This window comes from Rhinoraja longicauda, chromosome 16 (genome assembly GCF_053455715.1).
Source record: "Rhinoraja longicauda isolate Sanriku21f chromosome 16, sRhiLon1.1, whole genome shotgun sequence".
NCBI lineage: Eukaryota > Metazoa > Chordata > Chondrichthyes > Rajiformes > Arhynchobatidae > Rhinoraja > Rhinoraja longicauda.
In genome coordinates this window covers 9,187,824-9,209,300 of record NC_135968.1, presented here as the reverse complement: position 1 = coordinate 9,209,300, position 21,477 = coordinate 9,187,824, and positions in this window count along the sequence as shown.

Genomic DNA, 21,477 nt, shown 5'->3' with positions numbered 1-21,477 from the left:
GCTGCCCAAGCGAAATATGAGGTGCTGTTCCTCCAATTTCCGGTGGGCCTCACTATGGCACTGGAGGAGGCCCATGACAGAAAGGTCAGACTGGGAATGGGAGGGGGAGTTGAAGTGCTCAGCCACTGGGAGATCAGATTGGTTAATGCGGACTGAGCGCAGATGTTGAGTGAAGCGATCGCCGAGCCTGCGTTTGCTTTCGCCGATGTAAATAAGTTGACATCTGGAGCAGCGGATGCAATAGATGAGGTTGGAGGAGATGCAGGTGAACCTCTGTCTCACCTGGAAAGACTGTTTGGGTCCTTGGATGGAGTTGAGGGGGGAGGTAAAGGGACAGGTGTTGCATCTCCTGCGGTTGCAGGGAAAGTGCCCGGGGATGGGGTGGTTTGGGCAGAAAGGGACGAGTGGACCAGGGAGTTATGGAGGGAACGGTCTCTGCGGAACACAGAAAGGGGAGGGGATGGGAAGATATGGCCAGTGGTGGGGTCCCGTTGTAGGTGACGGAAATGTTGGCAAATGATTTGTTGGATACGCTGGCTGGTGGGGTGGAAGGTGAGAACGAGGGGGATTCTGTCCTTGTTACGAGTGGGGGGAGGGGGAGCAAGAGCGGAGCTGCGGGATGCAGAAGAGACCCTAGTGAGAGGGTCTCAGAAAAAGGAAATCAACTTTTAAGTAAAATATACTCCAATGTAGTTCATAGTATCTGCATGCCTTACTTGAAATCCTCCAATTTATATTCCATACAGGTACTCAATGAAATGCAAATATATTAAATGCCTTTTGAAAATTCAAGTTGGAAAGACGATAAGCTGGATGGAGGCTTGAAGCGACAAACGTTTATTATTTTAAAGGAACTAGGGGCGGCACGGTGGCGCAGCGGTAGAGTTGCTGCCTTACAGCGCCAGAGACCCGGGTTCGATTCCGACTACGGGTGCTGTCTGTACAGAGTTTGTATGTTCGCCCTGTGACCTCGTGGGTTTTCTCTGGGTGCTCTGGTTTCCTCCTAAACTCCAAGGGTGTACAGGTTAATTTTCTTCATTGCCTTCCCATCTGTTATCGGGTAACTGAAGCATTCGACCAGCACTAGAGAGAGGGGTCCTGAGCCTCTATCCACCTCATCGGAGATCCTCGGACTATCTTTGATCAAACCTTACTGGCTTTATCGTGCGCTAAATGGTATTCACGTTATTCCCTTTGACCGTGTTTTCACTGCACACTGTGAATGGGTCGATTATAAACATGTACTGTCTTTCGCTGACCGATTAGCACGCAACAAAAGCTTTTCATTGTAACTCAGTACACATGACAATGAACTAAGCTAAACAAACCTAGGCTAAGGTAAACTAAACTAGGCGAAACTAAACTAAACTAATCTAAACTAGTGTGCAGGATAGTGCTAGTTTACGGGATGGTCACTGGTCGGCTCGGACTCGGTGGGGCCGAAGGGCCTGTTTCCGCGCTGTATCTCTGAAGTCTAAGTCTTAAGTGTGAAGAAAGAATTAAAACTGTTCACTTCATCCCTGGCATTCCCTCATGACTATTACTTTTCCAAAGTAATTACAGTCTGGTTTGGGAACAGCTCTGCCCAGGACAGGATGGCCCTGCAGAGAGTAGTGCGTTCGGCAGAACGCACCATGGGAACTACACTCGTCCCCCTGCAGGAACCTATACATCAGGAGGTGCAGATCCAGAGCAAGCAAGATTATGAGGGACCCCTGCCACCCCAGTAACGGACTGTTCCAGCTGCTCCGGTCAGGCAAACGCCTCCGCTGTCACGCTGTGAAAACGGAGAGGATGAGACGGAGTTTCTTCCCACAGGCCATCAGGACTGTCAACTTTTATAACTCCAGGGACTAAATTTTGTCTTCTCTATATTAACTTTATTAACTTTATTTATATGCTGTAACTGTAATTCCTTTTTGTGCACAATCCGCAGGCATTGCCACTTTCATTTCACTGCACATCGTGTATGTGTATGTGACAAATAAACTTGACTTGACTTGAAATGGTAAATTTTGTCCTTTGCAAAATGAAAGTCCACAAATAGCAGGAATGCAAAAAATACCGTCGGATAGTGCTCGTGTACGGGGTGATTGGTCGGCATGGACTCGGTAGACCACAGGGCCTGTTTTCAGCTGATATCAGCCAACTTAATCATCCTACCACAGCCAGAGAACAGTGTCGAACTACTATCGACGTCATCGGTAACCCTCGGACTTTGCTGGCTTTACCTCGCATTTAACGTTATTCCCTTATCATGTAAATGGATCTATTGTGATCACGTATTGTCTTTCCGCCGACTGGCTAGCACGCAACAAAGGCTTTCCACTGTACCTCGGTACACGTGACAATAAACTAGACTGAACTGTTGTGTAGGAAGGAAATGCTCTGTGGGGGGAGGACCACAGTCTAGGGTCCTTCCGCTGCTGGACATTGCGGGGCAAAGTCCGGTGGGGACACCCCTCAAACAAGGGGTGTAGGGCGGCACGGTGGCGCAGCGGTAGAGTTGCTGCCTCACAGCGAATGCAGCGCCAGAGACTCAGGGTTCGATCCTGACCACGGGCACCGTCTGTACGGAGTTTGTACGTTCTCCCCGTGACCTGCGTGGGTTTTCTCCGAGATCTTCGGTTTCCTCCCACACTCCAAAGACGTACAGGTTTGTAGGTTGATTGGCTGGGCAAATGCAAAAATTGTCCCTAGTGGGTGTAGGATAGTGTCAGTGTGCGGGGATCGCTGGGCGGCGCGGGCCCGGTGGGCCGAAGGGCCTGTTTCTGCGCTGTATCTCTAAAGAGGGGAAGGGATATCACAAAAGACAGACGCAAAGTGCTGGAGTAACTCAGCAGGTAGAGGCAGCGCCTCTGGATAGAAGGAACGGGTGACGTTTCGGGGCCGAGACAACTTCTTCAGGTTGAAAGTCGGGGGGAGAGGGTGACGCAGCGAGGTGTCAAGACGAGACAACTGGCCGGAAACTGTTTTCCGCGCTGTATCTCCAAGAGTCTGAAAGTCTAAAGGAGTCGCTTTGGCCAGCAGCCTTTTCTGTGATGCACGCAGCGGCAAACTCCCCGTCCCCTGGAATCCCTATTTTGTGTCTGTGTCACCGCAGTGTGCCCTGCAATAATACAAACCAGACCGGCGACACTCAATCACTCCCATACTTCCTGAGTGTGTGCACTCGGCCAACATAATGCTTTGTTGCCCGCCAGGCTGTTTGTCTGCAGCCCTGCCTGTGCAGACGGTTGTACGATTCAATCATTCACCGCATCTGTCATCACGTCGAAACCGGAGTGAACGGCGGGCAGTTCACGGCACGATGTCTGGCGGTGGGGACACCGACCGACCGGGAGGTGCCGACGAGATCAAAACCACATCTCGGCCCACCGGCGTGCAGACTGAAGCGTTCAGAGGACGACAGCCCCCATATCCATGATCTAATCTGCATCATTTATTACACGTCTTTCATTCATTTCTTCCGTGTCTCTCCACATCACCGTCTATGCAGCGTCTCTCATTTCCCTTGTTATCCCTGACCAGTCTGAAGGAGGGTCTCGACCAGAAACGTCACCCATTCCTTCTCTCCAGAGATGCTGCCTGTCCCGCTGAGTTACCCCAGCTTATTGTGTCTATCTTCGGTTTAAACCAGCATCTGCAGTTCCTTCTTACATCTACATACTAAAACTCTCGTTTGTTTGTTTGTTTGTTTGTTTGTTTGTTTGTTCCTGAACTACAGCCAAAGCGGTACACGACAGCGCGACAATTTTAGGCCCACCTCACTCACCGTCGTCCCTTTGGTGCTAATGGAATAAATGTCAGTGAAATCGGTGTTATATTTTTCAAGTTATTCACATTTTAAAGTTTAGATCTATCTCCTAGGGAGGAAGGGGGAGGGAGGGAGGGGGTGCAGGGAGGGGGAGGAGGAAAGATAAGGGGGGTTGAGGGGGATGGAGTGGGGGGGAGGGGAAGGGGAGGGGAGGAGAAGGAGGGGGAGAGGAGAGGGGAGGAGAGGAGAGGGGAGGGGAGGAGAGGGGAGGAGAGGAGAGGAGAGGAGAGGAGAGGAGAGGAGAGGAGAGGAGAGGAGAGGAGAGGAGAGGAGAGGAGAGGAGAGGAGAGGAGAGGAGAGGAGAGGAGAGGAGAGGAGAGGAGAGGGGGAGAGGGGAGGAGAGGAGGAGGAGAGGGGGGGAGGGGGGGAGGGGGGGAGAGGGGAGGAGAGGAGAGGGGAGGAGAGGGGCGGAGGAGGGGAGGGCAGGGGAGGAGAGGGGAGGAGAGGGGAGGAGAGGAGGGGAGGGCAGGGGGGGAGAGGGGAGGAGAGGAGGGGAGGGCAGGGGGGGAGAGGGGAGGAGGAAGGGGAGGGAAGGGGAGGGGGCAGAGGGGAGGGGGGGAGGGAAGGGAAGGGGATGGGGGATAGGGGAGGGGAGGGGAGGAGAGGGCGCTACACCAAGGCAGGAGAGGTTTAGGCCCAACGGATCCACTTGGTCTAGTGTTATCTAAACGCACAGAGGTTTGATAAGGACGTCTCGGTCACAACCAGCAAAGTTAAAAGGGAGAAATATAGACCCAGGGGATTACCTTTTCTGCAGCGGTACAATTTTGTCTCGTAATGGGCACCTAGGTATAAGGTGATTCAGATTCCTTCGACATTCAGGCGCGATTAACCCTTTAATTTACAGAATTGTAAATTGCTGTTTGGGCAGGAGTGGTGGGGGGGGGGGGGGGGTGGGGGAGGTTGGGTTGGGTTCGGCCTTCCAACTAATAAGGCAGTAATTTACTAAAGACTTTGAAGTCCCCCATTTATTACCTGCACGGTGAGTCAACAAACGGCAAGCCCGGCTACCGAGGTGGCCAAGAGCCCGACAAGGCCTTCGCTGCCGCTAATTAAGTGTAATTGCTTTATTCTGCACCCACGGGGACTAGCTGACGCCAAGAGAGGAGACTCCCCTGCAGCCGATCGCTGTTCGATCTTGCAAGTCTAAAGAACAGGCCAGTCGTCAACCTCCCTCCCACCCCCTCCTCCTCCTTAGTACCATGTTATTAGTCGCACTACAGGAGAAGCTGGCTCTTGCGAAAATCCGCCCCCCCCCCCCTCCCGATGGAGAGGAAGCCAATTGACCTTCCGCTGCACCCCTTAAGGGTTCAGACTGTGGCGGAAGCTGGAGAGAATTCAACTGGTCGCAACGTCACCATTCAAAGAGGTAGATTCAAAATTCATATCAGCTCATAAGCGATTGGAGCACAACCAGGCCGTTCGGCCCATCAGCTCTACTCCGCCATTCAATCACGGCTGATTTATCCCTCCCTCCTAACCTCATTCTCCTGCCTTCGCCCCATAACCCGTACTAATCAAGAATCTGTCTGTCTCTGCCTTAAAAATATCCACTGACTTAGCCCCCCACAGCCTCCTGTGGCCAAGAATTCCACTGATCCACCACCCTCTGGCTAAAGACATTTCTCCTCATCTCCTTCCTAAAAGGTGGCGCAGCGGTAGAGTTGCTGCCTTACAGCGAATGCAGCGCCGGAGACTCGGGTTTGATCCCGACTGCGGGCGCCGTCTGTACGGAGTTTGTACGTTCTGCCCGCGACCCGCGTGGGTTTTCTCCGAGATCTTCGGTTTCCTCCCACACTCCAAACAAAGACGTACAGGTATGTAGGTTAATTGGCTGGGCAAATGTAAAAATTGTCCCTAGTGGGTGTGTAAGGTAGTGTTAATGTGCGGGGATCACTGGGCGGCGTGGACATACAGATTTATTCACAAGATGCTGGAGTAACTCAGCAGGTCGGGCAGCATCTCGGGAGAGAAGGAATGGGTGACGTTTCGGGTCGAGACCCTTCTTCAGATACAGATGCCGGTTTAAACCGAAGGTAGACACAAAAAGCTGGGGTAACTCAGCGGGACAGGCAGCATCTCTGGAGAGAAGGAACGGGTGACGTTTCTGGGCCGAAGGGCCTGTTTCTGCGCTGTATCTCTAAATCTAAACATCTAAAACGTGCTTTAATTGTAATATATATTCAGCCTGTCGGTTTGGTCAGTTTAGTTTATTACTGTCACGCTTTAGTTTAACCTCCCACATTCCAAAGACTTACGGGTTTGTAGGTAAAGTTTGTAAATTGTCCCTAGTGTGTGTGTGGGATTGGGCTAGTGCATGGGGATCGCCGGTCGGAACAGACCCGATGGGCCGAAGGGTCTGTTCCCTCGCCGTATATCTCTATACTAAGCTAAACTAGTCTTTCCGCTGGCTAGGTAGCAAGCAACAAAAAAGCTTTGCAGTTTCAGTATTGTCACGTGTGACGAGGTACAGTGAAAAGCTTTAGTTGCGCGCCACCCAGTTGGCAGAAAGACATCACACTTGAGCCATTTACGGTGTGCAGATGCATGATCACGGAGTAACACTTAGTGCAAGGTAAAGCCGATCGAGGATCGTCTGGGGGTCACCGAAGAGGTAGATAGTAGTTCAGCACTGCTCTCTGGTTGTGTACATTCAGGGCGGCACACGATGGCACAGTGGTAGAGGTGCTGCCTTACAGCCCCAGAGACCTGGGTTCGATCCTGACCACGGGTGCTGTCTGCACAGAGTTTGTACGTTCTCCCTGTGACCGCACGGGTTTTCTCTGAGATCTTTGGTTTCCTTCCACACTCCAAAGACGTGCAGGTTTGTAGGTTAATTGGCTTAGTGTAAAAAGAATAACTGCAGTCCGAAGAAGGGTCTCGACCCGAAACGTCACCCATTCCTTCTCGTCTGAGATGCTGCCTGACCTGCTGAGTTACTCCAGCATTTTGTGAAATAAATACCTTCGGCGTAGTGTAAATGTAAAATTGTCCCGAATGCGGTGTTAGTGTTAGTGTGTGAGGATAGGTGCGGACTCGGTAGACCGAAGGGCGCTGTGTCTCTAAACTAAACAAAACTAAAACTAAATTAAATAGGAAATATGGGCGGCTGAAGAAGGGTCAAGACCCGAAACATCATCTCATCTTTTTCTCCAGAGATGCTGCCTGACCAGCTGTTTTTTGTTCTTTCGTGTTAGTTTTAGAGATACAGCGCGGAAACAGGGCCTTCGGCCTTCACCGAGGGCGCGCCGACCCCAGCGATTCCCGCACATTAACACTATCCTACACACACTCGGGACAATTTACACTTACACCAAGCCAATTAACCTACAAACCCGTACGTCTTTGGAGCGTGGGAGGTAACCGGAGATCCGGAGGGTGGCACGGTGGCGCAGCGGTAGAGTTGCTGCCTTACAGCGAATGCAGCGCCGGAGACTCAGGTTCGATCCCGACTTCGGGCGCCGTCTGTACGGAGTTTGTACGTTCTCCCCGTGACCTGCGTGGGTTTTCTCCGAGATCTTCGGTTTCCTCCCACACTCCAAAGACTTACAGGTATGTAGGTTAATTGGCTGGGCAAATGTAAAAATTAAAAGAAATTGTCCCTAGAGTGTGTAGGATAGTGTTAATGTGCGGGGATCGCTGGGCGGCGCGGACCCGGTGGGCCGAAGGGCCTGTTTCTGTGCTGTATCTCTAAATCTAAATCTAAAAAAAAAAAATCCCGGAGAAAACCCACGCGGGTCACGGGGAGGACGTACAAACGACGTGCAGACGAGCACCCGTAGTCATGATCGAACCCGGGTCTCTGGTGCCGTAAGGCAGCAACTCTATTGCTGCCCCACTGTGCCGCCCGCTCAGTTACTCTAGCTTTATGTATCAGGTTTCCTCAGAGCTGGGCCGCAATCATTTATCATTTCCAGAACAAGAGTACTGTGTGCAGTTTTGGTCTCCAAATTTGAGGAAGTATATTCTTGCTATTGAGGGAGTGCAGCGTAGGTTTACTAGGTTAATTCCCGGAATGGCGGGACTGTCATATGTTGAAAGACTGGAGCGACTAGGCTTGTATACACTGGAATTTAGAAGCATGAGAGGAGATCTTATCGAAACGTTAAAGATTATTAAGGGGTTGGACACGTTAGAGGCAGGAAACATGTTCCCAATGTTGGGGGAGTCCAGAACAAGGGGCCACAGTTTAAGAATAAGGGGTAGGCCATTTAGAACAGAGATGAGGAAAAACCTTTTTCAGTCAGAGCGTTGTGAATCTGTGGAATCCTCTGCCTCAGAAGGCAGTGGAGGCCAATTCTCTGAATGCATTCAAGAGAGAGCTGGATAGAGCTCTTAAGGATAGCGGAGTCAGCGGGTATGGGGAGAAGGCAGGAACGGGGTACTGATTGAGAATGATCAGCCATGATCACATTGAATGGCGGTGTTGGCTCGAAGGGCCGAATGGTCTCCTCCTGCACCTATTGTCTATTGTCTATTGTCTAGTGAGACTAGTGGGGGGGGGGGGGGGGGGCTGCCGTGAACGAAGGGACTACATTGAACACTTTGGAAGTTTGAGCAAGTGGAGGAACAGCGTCTCATATTTCGCTTGTGCAGCTTACAGGCCAGTGGTATGAATATTGATTTTTCTCTAACCTCAAGTAACCCCGGCTCTCCCTCTCCCTCTGCCCCTCCCCCACCCAAGTCGCGCCAGCTTCTCGTTTCCACCCAACAAAAACAGCAAACGATGAATGGCCTGTTTCCTTTATCACCGTTACTTTTTTTTGCATACCTTTCTTTCGTTGTCCTTTATCTGTCCGCATCATCGTCTGTACCTCTCGTTTCCCTTTCCCGTGACTTTCAGTCCCAAGAAGGGTCCCGACCTGAAATGTCACCCATTCCTTCTCTCCAGAGATGCTGCCTGTCCATTCTGAGTTACTCCAGCTTTTTTTTTATCATGTCATATCATATCATATATATACAGCCGGAAACAGGCCTTTTCGGCCCACCAAGTCCGTGCCGCCCAGCGATCCCCGCACATTAACACTATCCTACACCCACTAGGGACAATTTTTACATTTACCCAGCCAATTAACCTACATACCTGTACGTCTTTGGAGTGTGGGAGGAAACCGAAGATCTCGGAGAAAACCCACGCAGGTCACGGGGAGAACGTACAAACTCCTTACAGTACAGCACCCATAGTCAGGATCGAACCTGGGTCTCCGGCGCTGCTTTCGCTGTAAGGCAGCAACTCTACCGCTGCGCTACCGTGCCGCTTTGGTTTAAACCAACATCTGCAGTTCCTTCCTGCACACTTTGCACCCAGTGACTCTTTGCATACTTTGTGTACGGTACGGAAAACAAAGAGTTTCACCGCGACATGTCGCATGCAATAATAAAGAAGTCTGACGAAGGGTCTCGACCCGAAACGTCACCCATCCCTTCTCTCCTGAGATGCTGCCTGACCTGCTGAGTTACTCCAGTATTTTGTGAATAAATACCTTCGATTTGTACCAGCGTCTGCAGTTATTTTCTTGCAATAATAAAGTGTCATTCATAAAGTGTCGTTCGTTCATTCCATTACTGCGACGAAGAAACATTCACGAGGAAAATTGCTAATGGTTCAGCTTGCGTGAACAACAAAACTGGTAATAGACACAAAAAAGCCGGAGTAACTCAGCGGGACAGGCGGCATCTCTGGAGAGAAGGAATGGGTGATGTTTTATTTTTTAAAAAGGAATGAATTTATCCAGAGGATACTGTCTTTGTATGAATAGCTCCATCCAGGTAGATTTTCTGACCTGACGTGAATAACCTTCTGTCTGAAGAAAAGTCCAGACCCGAAACGTTCCCCATTCCTTCTCTCCAGAGATGCGGCCTGTCCCGCTAAGTTACTCCAGCTTTAATGCCTATCTTCAGTTTAAACCAGCATCTGCAGTTCCTTCCCACACACACACACACACACACACACACACACACACACACACACACACACACACACACACACACACACACACACACACACACACACACACACACACACACACACACACACACACACACACACACACACCCACTGAAACATTTTTTTCTCTTTCTCGTTTACTATATTGTTTACGGTGTACCATGTTTACATATTCTGTTGTGCTTCCGCAAGTAAGAATTTCATTGTTCTATCTGGGGCACATGACAATAAAACACTCTCTGGAGTCTCTTGAAGGAAAAGCTTGTCGGAGGGCGCGGGTAAATTACAAGCTCGGGGCCACATAATGAGCTCTGGGACAAGCTTCCCTGACCTTCACAGCAAGCGCGAGGCGGTCTGGAAGTGCGACCCTGACTACCAGTGATTAATCTTGCTGGAGGACCAGAGACGCTGGCACTAATGATAGACCCTGCCCTTTAGGGCCTTTGTTGGCCGCCAAACAAGAACGTCTTCACTGAGTGTCGAACCCTCCCCTTTTGTTACTGGTGCCAGTAGGTCTAACAGTGGCCATTAGAGTAAACATAACCCAGCCCCGGTCTTGGATGGGATCCGAATATGGTTAAAGGTTATTTACATCGGGTCAGAAATTCTACCTGGAGCTGTTCATATACACACAGTATCCTCTAGATAAATTCATTCCTTTTTTAAAGAATGAAAAAGCGCTGAGGAGGGGGGGGGCTGTGAACTGTTTATGTATGTGCTGTTATGTTTGTGTGCCATTGTATGTTCGTTTCTTAGTTCCTGAACTGATGTACAGCACTTTGGTTAACGTGGGTTGTTTTTAAACGTGCTATACAAATAAAATTGACTTGACTTGACTTTAATAAAACCCGCAGCTATTTAGAAGACTGAGGCGCTGGGAGCAATTTACATTTACAATTAATTAACGTACAAACCTGTATGTCTTTAGGAGTGTGTGGAGGAAACCGAAGATCTCGGAGAAAACCCATGCAGGTCACAGGGAGAACATACAAAGTCCGTACAGACAAGCGCCCCTAGTCGGGATCGAACCTGGGTCTCCGGCGCTGTAAGGCAGTAACTCTACCACTGCCGCCCGTTGTTTATTCTTTATTCTTTTTTTAAAATCTGTGTAATTAAACAAATCAAATTGCAAATGCAAGATTTTCTTTTCAAATATGCTACTTCAAAAACCAATTTGACTAATAATCTCTTGTTCCATTCTTCAGCACCCTGTAAGACCGAAAAGTAGTGTTTTAGTGGCTTGCATAAGAGCAAAATGCTTGCACAGAATCGCGGGGCTAAATGAATTGCTTCTGTGTTGAAAATGTTGTGGTGTTTTATGCATTCCCACTGCTTATTTTTAGATTTTTTTTTTAGTTTTAGACATACAGCGCGGAAACAGGCCCTTCGGCCCACCGAGTCCGCGCCGCCCAGCGATCCCCGCACATTAACACTATCCTACACACATTAGGGACAATTTTTATATTTACCCAGTCAATTAACCTACATACCTGTACGTCTTTGGAGTGTGGGAGGAAACCGAAGATCTCGGAGAAAACCCACGCAGGTCACGGGGAGAACGTACAAACTCCGTACAGACGGCGTCCGTAGTCAGGATCGAACCCGAGTCTCCGGCGCTGCATTCGCTGTAAGGCAGCAACTCTACCGCTGCGCCACCGTGCCGCCCACGGTTATGAACTTTAGTTATTCTAAGAACAAACTTCTCCTATAGTTTACCAGTACCAATACTTCCGAAAGGTAATAGTGACGCGATTGTGAGCAAAAGAGGGAATGCATGGTGTAAGGTGAACAGTTTTTAACCCTTTCATCGCACTTTAGACTTGAGAGATAGAGCGTGGAATTAGGCCCGTCGACCCACTGAGTCCAGGCCGGCTGGTGGTCAAGTCAAGAGTGTTTTATAGTCATATGTCCCAGACAGAACAATGAAATTCTTACTTGCAGCAGCACAATAGAATATGTAAACATTGTAAACAATATAATAAATGAGAAAGTTCAGTGTCTATATATATATATATATATATATGTATATATATATATATATATATATATATATATACTAGACCAAGTGGACCCGTTGGGCACAAACCTCTCCTGCATTGGTGCAGCACCCCATTTCTCCCCCCCTCCCCTCTCTCCTCAAACCCCCCCTCCCCTCTCCCTTCTCCCCCACTCCCCCCTTCCCCCCTCCCTCCCTCCTCCCCTCCCCCTTCTCCCCCACTCCCCCCTCCCTCCCTCCTTCCCTCCCCCTCCCCTCATTTTGAACTTAAAAATGTGAATAACTTAAAAAATATAACACCGATTTCAATAAAACTACTTGCATTATCACTAAAGTGACAACGGTGAGTAAGGTGGGCCTAAAATTGCCGCGCTATCGTGCACCGTTTTGGCTGAAGTTCAGTCACAAACAAGATAACAAACGAGAGTTTTAGTTATATAGATATATATATATATATATATATAGATCAGTGTATATATAGTGTAAGAAAATAACTGCAGATGCTGGTACAAGTCGAAGATATATATATGTATGTGAGTGTGTGTGTGTGTGTGTGTGTGTGTGTTTGTTTTTGTGTGTATCTATATTATATAAAACCATACATAAACATAAATGCAACAAACAATAATAGTGCAAAAAGATAAAACCAATGCCCCCAAGTGTATGTAGCTCAGAGCTTATTTGGAGGTTGTAGTGTTTAATAGCCTGATGGCTGTAGGGAACAAGCTGTTCCTGAACCTGGACGTCACAGTTTTCAGGCTCCTGTACCTTCTTCCCGATGGCAGGAGTGAGATGAGAGCGTGGCCAAGGTGGTGTGGATCTCTGATCTGCCAGGGTGGTGTGGGTTCTCTGATGATGCTGGCTGCCTTTTTGAGGCAGCGACTCCTGTAGGTCCCTTCGATGGTGGGGCGGTCAGTACCCGTGATGGACTGGGCAGTGCTCCTGGGCGTTCGAGTTGCCGAACCAGGCCGTGATGCAACCGGTCAATACGCTCTCCACTGTACACCTGTAGAAGTACACTAGCACAACATCTACTAGCGCTGTCCTGCACAACCGGGAGAATTTATAATTTACAGAAGCCAATTAACCGATAAAGCCGCTCGTCTTTGGAGTGTGAGAGGAAACCGGAGCACCCGTAGGCGGTCACGGTGGAGCAGCGGTAGAGTTGCTGCCTTACAGCGAATGCAGCGCCAGAGACCCGGGTTCGATCCCGACTACAGGTGCTGTCTGTACGGAGTTTGTACGTTCTCCCCGTGACCTGCGTGGGTTTTCTCCGAGATCTTCGGTTTCCACCCACGCTCCAAAGACGTACAGGTTTGTAGGTTAATTGGCTTGGTAATTGTAAAAATTGTCCCTAGTGGGTGTAGGATAGTGTTAATGTGCGGGGAACGCTGGTCGGCGTGTACCCGATGGGCTGAAGGGCCTGTTTCCACGCTGTATCCCTAAACTAAACTAAACACCCGGGGGAAACCCACCCGGTCATGGGGAGAACGTACAAACTCCGTACAGATAGCACCCGTAGTCAGGATCGAACCCAGATCTCCAGCTCTGTATGGCAGCAACTTTACCCCTGCGCCACCATCTCACCAATACTTTAATCACTGGCATAGTTTAGTTTAGTGATACAGCATGGAAATGGGGCCTTCGGCCCACAGAGAGCAGACTGATTATTGATCACCCGTTCGCACTAGTTCACATTAGTGTTATCCCACATGCGCCTGCCATCAAACAATCATTCCCATGGCAACTATTTGGTCCACATTCCATCCCACACCTTATTGGAGTCCAGCGTAGGTTCACGAGGGATGGCGGGACCGACATATGAGGAAGGAATGGGTTGACTGGTTTGTATTCATCGGAATTTAGAAGGATGAGAGGGGATCTCATAGAAGCATTTAAAATTCTTAAGGGATTGGACAGGTTAGGTGCAGGAAAAATGCTCCCCATGTTGGGGGAGTCCAGAACCAGGGGTCACAGTTTAAGAATAAAGGGGAGGCCATTTTGGACTGGGATGAGGAAAAACCTTTTCACCCAGAGAGTTGTGAATCTGTGGAGTTCTCTGCCACAGAAAGCAGTGGAGGCCAATTCACTGGATGTTTTCAAGAGAGAGTTAGATTTAGCTCTTATGGCTTACGGAATCAAAGGATATGGGGAAAAAGCAGGAACGGGTACTGATTTTGGATGATCAGCCACGTTCATATTGAATGGTGGTGCTGGCTCGAAGGGCCGAATGACCTACTCCTGCACTTATTTTGTATGTTTCTATGTTTCCATGTTATTCCCAATTTACCACTGCCTTTGGCAATGAAGGGAAATTCAGTGGTGTCAAATTTATGTCTCCCCAAAAGACGGTCAAAAGGTGTAACTTTGACCACATGAAGTAATAATGGAGTAGGAAGTAATTAGCAAGAAGGATCCACAGATGCTGGTTTTAACTGAAGATAGGCACAAAATGCTGGAGTAACTCAGTGGGACAGGCAGCATCTCTGGGGAGAAGGAATGGGTAACGTTTCTCTGCCTCAGAAGGCAGTGGAGGCCAATTCTCTGAATGCATTCAAGAGAGAGCTAGATAGAGCTCTTAAGGATAGCGGAGTCAGGGGGTATGGGGAGAAGGCAGGAACTGGGTACTGATTGAGAATGATCAGCCATGATCACATTGAATGGCGGTGCTGGCTCGATGGGCCGAATGGCCTCCTCCTGCACCTATTGTCTATTGTCTATTGTTTCGGGTTAAGACCCTTCTTCAGAGGAATCAAGTCCTCGTTAGTGTTGATAAAGGATAGTTAATAAAGGACATGAGTGAGAAAGAATCACAATAAAACCACATATCAGTGGTTATATTCAAGGCAGAGATATATAGATTCTTGATTAGTACGGGTGTCAGGGGTTATGGGGAGAAGGCAAGAGAATGGGGTTAGGAGGGAGTGATAGATCAGCCATGATTGAATGGCGGAGTAGACTCGATGGGCCGAATGGCCTAATTCTGCTCCTATCACTGATGACCTATGACCTTATGACATGTCCAACGTAGTCCCCGTCCAAATTTTGTGAAACCTTTTGACTGGATTTCACGACCCTTCCCACTTCAGATGCCGAATGGGAGTCATTTTTGATTGAAGTACAAATAAAACCTTGATGAAGTGGCCAATGATTGTAAAAATACTTGTGCAGGAAGGGCCTGCAGATGCTGGTTTTACACCGAAGATGGACACAAAAGGCTGGAGTAACTCAGCGGGTCAGGCAGCATTTCTGGAGTCGAGGCCCTTCTTCACATTGAGGGTCGGGGAGAGGGAAACTAGAGATATGAAAAGGTACAACGAACAAAGGTACAAAGGGGTACATCATGGCGCAGCAGTAGACTTGCTGCCTTAGAGCGCTTGCAGCGCCAGAGACGGGGGTTCGATCCCGACTACGGGCGCTGTCTGTACGGAGTTCGTACATTGTCCCTGTGACCTCATGGCTTTTCACCGAGATCTTCGCTTACCTCCCACACTCCAAAGACGTACAGGTTTATACGTTTTATTCACAAAATGCTGGAGTAACTCAGCAGGTCAGGCAGCATCTCGGGAGAGAAGGAATGGGTGACGTTTCGGGTCGAGACCCTTCATATACGTTAATTGGTTTGGCTGAAGTGTAAATCGTCCCTAGTGTGTGTAGGATAGTGTTAATGTGCGGGGATCGCTGGTCGGCGTGGTCTCGGTGGGCCGAAGGACCTGTTTATGCGCTGAATCCTTAAACTAAACTAACCAAATGAGTGAAAGGCGTGAAAAGAACAAATCAAAGCCAGCAACGATGGTCAAGGAAAAGTGGAGCCCACAATGGTCCTTTGCTGGCTGTGGAGAAGGTGATAACGAGGGGGTACAAACAGTGAACGACCGTGAAACTAGCAGGACGACTAGGGTGGGGGAGGGATGGAGAGAGAGGGGATGCAAGGGTTACTTGAAGTTAGAGAAATCAATATTCACACCGCTGGGGTGTAAGCTGCCCAAGCGATATATGAGGTGGTGGTCCTCCAATTTGTGTGTGGCCTCACTCTGACACTGGTGGAGGCCCAGGACAGAAAGGTCAGGGTGGGACTGGGAAGGGCAGTTGAAGTGTTTGGCAACCGGGAGACCGCATAGGTCTTCGGGAGAGCGAAGGCCTTCAGCAAAAGGAAACGATACTCACGTCTTGTCTAAGAGAGGACTGGGAATGGGAGGGGGAGTTGAAGTGCTCGGCCACCGGGAGACCAGTTTGGCCAACACGGACCGAGCGCAGGTGTTGAGCGAAGCGTCTTGGGGTTATCATATCATATCATATATATACAGCCGGAAACAGGCCTTTTTGGCCCTCCAAGTCCGTGCCGCCCAGTGATCCCCGCACATTAACACTATCCTACACCCACTAGGGACAATTTTCACATTTACCCAGCCAATTAACCTACATACCTGTACGTCTTTGGAGTGTGGGAGGAAACCGAAGATCTCGGAGAAAACCCACGCAGGTCACGGGGAGAACGTACAAACTCCTTACAGTGCAGCACCCGTAGTCAGGATCGAACCTGAGTCTCCGGCGCTGCATTCGCTGTAAAGCAGCAACTCTACCGCTGCGCTACCGTGCCGCCACGTTAGAACACGTTGGACACGTTAGAAGGGGTTGGACACGTTTAGAGGCAGGAAACATGTTCCCAATGTTGGGGGAGTCCAGAACAAGGGGCCACAGTTTAAGAATAAGGGGTAGGCCATTTAGAACTGAGATGAGGAAATACTTTTTCAGTCAGAGAGTTGTGAATCTGTGGCATTCTCTGCCTCAGAAGGCAGTGGAGGCCAATTATCTGAATGCATTCAAGAGAGAGCAGGATAGAGCTCTTAAGGATAGCGGAGTCAGGGGGTATGGGGAGAAGGCAGGAACGGGGTACTGATTGAGAATGATCAGCCATGATCACATTGAATGGCGGTGCTGGCTCGAAGAGCCGAATGGCCTCCTCCTGCACCTATTGTCTATTGTCTATTGTCTAATCTGAGCAGCCGTATTGGACTTATGTTCAATTTTTGCTCACCCTTATCGAAAATATTTGGAGCCGTTTTTTTCTTATAAGTAAAGATGTAATTACACCACTAAACCTCCAAGGGCTCACACTCAAATATTTATAGAAAGATAGATTTATTTATTTGTTTTTTTACATTGTCAGATTGTTGGATTCCGTCCGGATGTGGTTAAATGGACTTGTTTACCGATGTTTAAAGATCACGTTCTGTTTCTTAAATCTATTTTTTAAACTCACGGCAGTGTCCCATTGTGTTATTTGGTGGCAATTAATTTCATTAGGGGCTGCCCTGCATCGTTTGGCACAACGTAACCTGCTCGAAAGAATTCGGGATTATCACTTTTTAATCTCTCGGTGCTCCGAGTAATTAAGCGGACAAATTAGTGGAAGGCTCCAGTGCGGATGTCAACCGGTAGACTGTGGTTACAACATGAATTCAAGGGCTTTCCTTCAAGCTGCTTGTTTTGTGGAAAGATTAATGGGAAACACATGACATCAATTATCATCATCTCTCTGCGGTTTCTGTGCTGGAATGCTTATGCGAAGTGAAAAAGGATTTGACAGCCGCTACCAGCTTGTTCAGGGTATGGGTCCGACCGTCATCTCCACAGAGAATCTGCACATCAGATTTTCACCGCATGAGATACTTTATTCGACTTGTGTGTCCACGGTGGCTTAATCGTATCGGAGCTTGCAACACTTCCGAACGCCCACTGGGAGCCATTTTGGATGTCCACTGCAAACACAGACTTACTTTCTTCGCCAGCTCCGATTTCAACATGACTTACTTATTTTGCTGCAGTACAGTGGTACAAAATGTTTGAAGGGTCTCGATGCAAAACGTCACCGAGCCGGGCGGCGGGGGTGGCGCGGCGGTAGAGCTGCTGCCTTACAGCGCCGGAGACCCAGGTTCGAGCCTGACTACACAGGCGCCGACTGTACAGAGTTTTGTACGTTCTCCCCGTGGGTTTTCTCCGGCTGCTCCGGTTTCCTCCTGCACTCTGAAGACGTGCAGGTTTGTAGGTTAATTGGGCCTGGTAAAAATTGTAAATTGGCCCCTGTGTGTGTGTGCGGGATAGTGTTAGTGTGCGTGGTGACCGCTGGTCGGCGTGGACATGGGTGGGCCGAAGGGCCTGTTTCTGCGATGCTTCACTAAACTAAGCTAACTAATCCGGGTTCTCCAATTGCAACAGGATCTCAGCACCTTTATTTTAAGGTGATGGTGAAGGGGTGTCATTTTAGGTTCGGGTTTAATTTATTATTGTCACACGTACAGAGGTGCAATGAGAAGTGCCCGTTTTACATGCTATCCAATAATATTTAAGATAATACAATGCATAGTAATGCACTGGTGGAAGATTAATTTCTCCCTGTAACATTCCCCCTGAGTGCATAGGGAATGGATGCAAAAGCGGGGTGGCGCAGCGGTAGAGTTGCTGCCTCACAGTGCCAGAGACCCTGGTTCGATCCTGACCACGGGTGCTGTCTGTGCAGAGTTTGTACGTTCTCCCCGTGGCCTGCGTGGGTTCCCTCCGGGTGCTCCGGTTTCCTCCCACACTCCAAAGAGGTACAGGTTTGTCGGCTAATTGGCTTGGTAAAATTGTAAGTCGTCCCCAGCGTGTATAGGGTAACGTTAGTGTGCGGGGATCGCTGGAAGGCGCGGACTCGGTGGGCCGAAGGGGCCTGTTTCCGCGCTGCGTCTCTAAGCTAAACTAAGCTAAGCTAAACTAAACATAGAACTAGTGTGAAGGGTCTGCTTGGACTCATTGGGTCTAAGGGCCTGTTTCCATTGGTTCAATGGAGCTTTCTCGGAATCATGGCGTGCCCCCATGATTCCGAGAGTGATGCCGTTGGAAGCACTAGCTTCTGGTGGGGCCAGTCCTGGTGGTAAAGTCGAGGGTGAGGGTCCAGACTAAGGTCGATCCAACGTACAAGACCTCAACGGCGGACCAGGCGGACAAAGTTATCTTGAACTCAACGGCTGTGAAGGTGGATGAAGGCTGCAACAGATCGATCAGCTCCAGTCGTCTTGGTTCCCTCGCCATTGGAATCAGTTGATTGATTTGTGAAGGACCTTGCCCTTCTTGGAGTGCAACGTCATGTACACGTTAAACAAACACGCGCACAGGCGTCTTCGTTCCGCGAGCTGCACAAAACCTCACTCAAGACTTTCGCCGATCGGGGAAGGGGGACGCACGCGAGCAGGTCGAGGTGATGGCTGGAAGCTCCTAGACAAGAACCGGCAGGGAACCGGTGAATACTTGATTCAATCGCTCAACCTTGGACTCATAAGCCAGCTGGGAGTTCATAAAATCAACGGAAGGTAGACCATCACCCCAGGGCCGTTTTTACAGCATTATGGGCCCCCGGGCAAAGCAGTGTACTGGGGCCCTACCGTTACTCTCCCCCACCCCCCTTTCCCTACTAGCCCCCCCCCGAAAAGCACTTACCGAAAAGCACTTAGCGATGGACTTAGGGTGCTACATTGTTGCGAAAAGCACTTACAGATCGCTGTGAGAAGCACTTAGTGACCGAAAATGTTGCGAAAAAAGCACTTATTGAACCTACATTTTTAAAGTAGTATTTATTTATTGCAAGTCACTTAACATACACAGATCAGCATGGGGCCCCTATGCTCGTGGGCCCCCGGGCAAGTGCCCATCAGGCCCATGCGTTAAGACGGCCCTGCATCACCCTCGACCTCAAGGGATAGCCACGACGATTGTCACATGTGGGCACGATTGGGCGGCACAGTGGTGCAGCGGTAGAGTTGCTGCCTTACAGCGAATGCAGCACTGGAGACTCAGGTTTGATCCTTCACTACGTCTCCTGGCGCCGTCTGTACGGAGTTTGTACGTTCTCCCCGTGACCTGCGCGGGTTTTCTCCGAGATCTTCGGTTTCCTCCCACACTCCAAAGACGTACAGGTATGTGGGTTAATTGGCTGGGCAAAATGTAAAAATTGTCCCTAGTGGGTGTAGGACAGTGTTAATGTGTGGGGATCGCTGGGCGGCGTGGACCTGGTGGGCCGAAGGGCCTGTTTCCGCGCTGTATCTCTAAAAAAATCTAAATGTGCACAGTGAAACTCTTTCCTTACAAGCAGTCCGGTAGAGTATTGGCGATCAGCGAAGGCTACGGAAATGTTCCACGGAACCCGCTTGCAGGAGGCGCCAGGTCTTGGCGGCATTTTCGAGGTACAGTCCGCACTCCAGTTGTTATGAGCGTTGCCAGTTCCAAGCAAGCCCCAGACTGACCCCAGGAATTAGTAGGTTGACCTATGATGAGCGTTTGTCAGCACTGGGCCTGTACTCGCTAGAGTTTAGAAGAATGAGGTGGGGCCTCATTGAAACATACGGAATAGTGAAAGGCTTGGATGGAGTGGATGCGGAGAGGATGGTTCCACTAGTGGGAGAGTCCGGAGTCTCGGACTAGAGGTCACAGCCTAAGAATTAAAGGACGTTATAGACAATAGACAATAGACAAAAGACAATAGGTGCAGGAGGAGGTCATTCGGCCCTTCGAGCCAGCACCGCCATTCAATGTGATCATGGCTGATCATTCTCAATCAGTACCCCGTTCCTGCCTTCTCCCCATACCCCCTAACTCCGCTATCCTTAAGAGCTCTATCTAGCTCTCTCTTGAATGCATTCAGAGAATTGGCCTCCACTGCCTTCTGAGGCAGAGAATTCCACAGATTCACAACTCTCTGACTGAAAAAGTTTTTCCCTCACCTCCGTTCGAAATTGCCTACCCCTTATTCTTAAACTGTGGAGACCCGGGTTCGGGTAAACTTTAGTTTAGTTTAGTTTAGTTTAGTTTAGTTTAGAGATACAGCGCAGAAACAGGCCCTTCGGCCCACCGGGTCCTCACCGACCAGCGATCCCCGCACATTAACACTATCCTTCACACACGAGGGACAATTTTTACATTTACCAAGCCAATTAACCTACAAACCCATACATCTTTGGAGTGTGGGAGGAAACCGAAGATCTTGGAGAACACCCACGCAGGTCACAGGGAGAACGTACAAACTCCGTACAGACGGCGCCCGCGGTCGGGATCGAACCCTGGTCTCCGGCGCTGCATTCGCTATTAGGGAGCAACTCTGCCGCTGCGCCACCGTGACCGCCAAACTGTGGAGAGGGTGTTTCCACCACCTCCCACCAGCCTCGATCTTCCCCGTTGATCTTCGTCGTTGCCGATTCCATCCTCCCGGCCTCTGGTCTTCTGGGGATGAGCAGGGCTTGCTCTGCGGTCTCTCTACCCTGCCAATCTCTCCTCCCCCCCCCCCCCCCCCCCCCCCCCCCGCCATGCTGTGTCTCTAAACTAAACGAAACTGAGACACAGGTGTGGGAAGGAACTGCACTTGCCGGTTTGCACTCAGCGGGACAGGCAGCATCATCTGTGGAGGGAAGGCAATGGGTGAGCTTTCGGGTCGAGACCCTTCTTCTCGCCGGTCCCCCACTCAGCCTGAAGAAGGGTCTCGACCCAAAACGCCAGCGACCCCTTCTCTTCAGAGACACGGCCTGTCCCGCTGAGTTACTCCAGCTTTTTTGTGTCTATCAATTAGGCACAGCTCTAGGAACAGGCCGACTGGCTCACAGAGTCTGTAGCCACCGTCACCGACACTTTGCACTAACTTTACATGAATCCAATATTTTACCCTCCCGCATCCTGGTTGCCAATGTCACT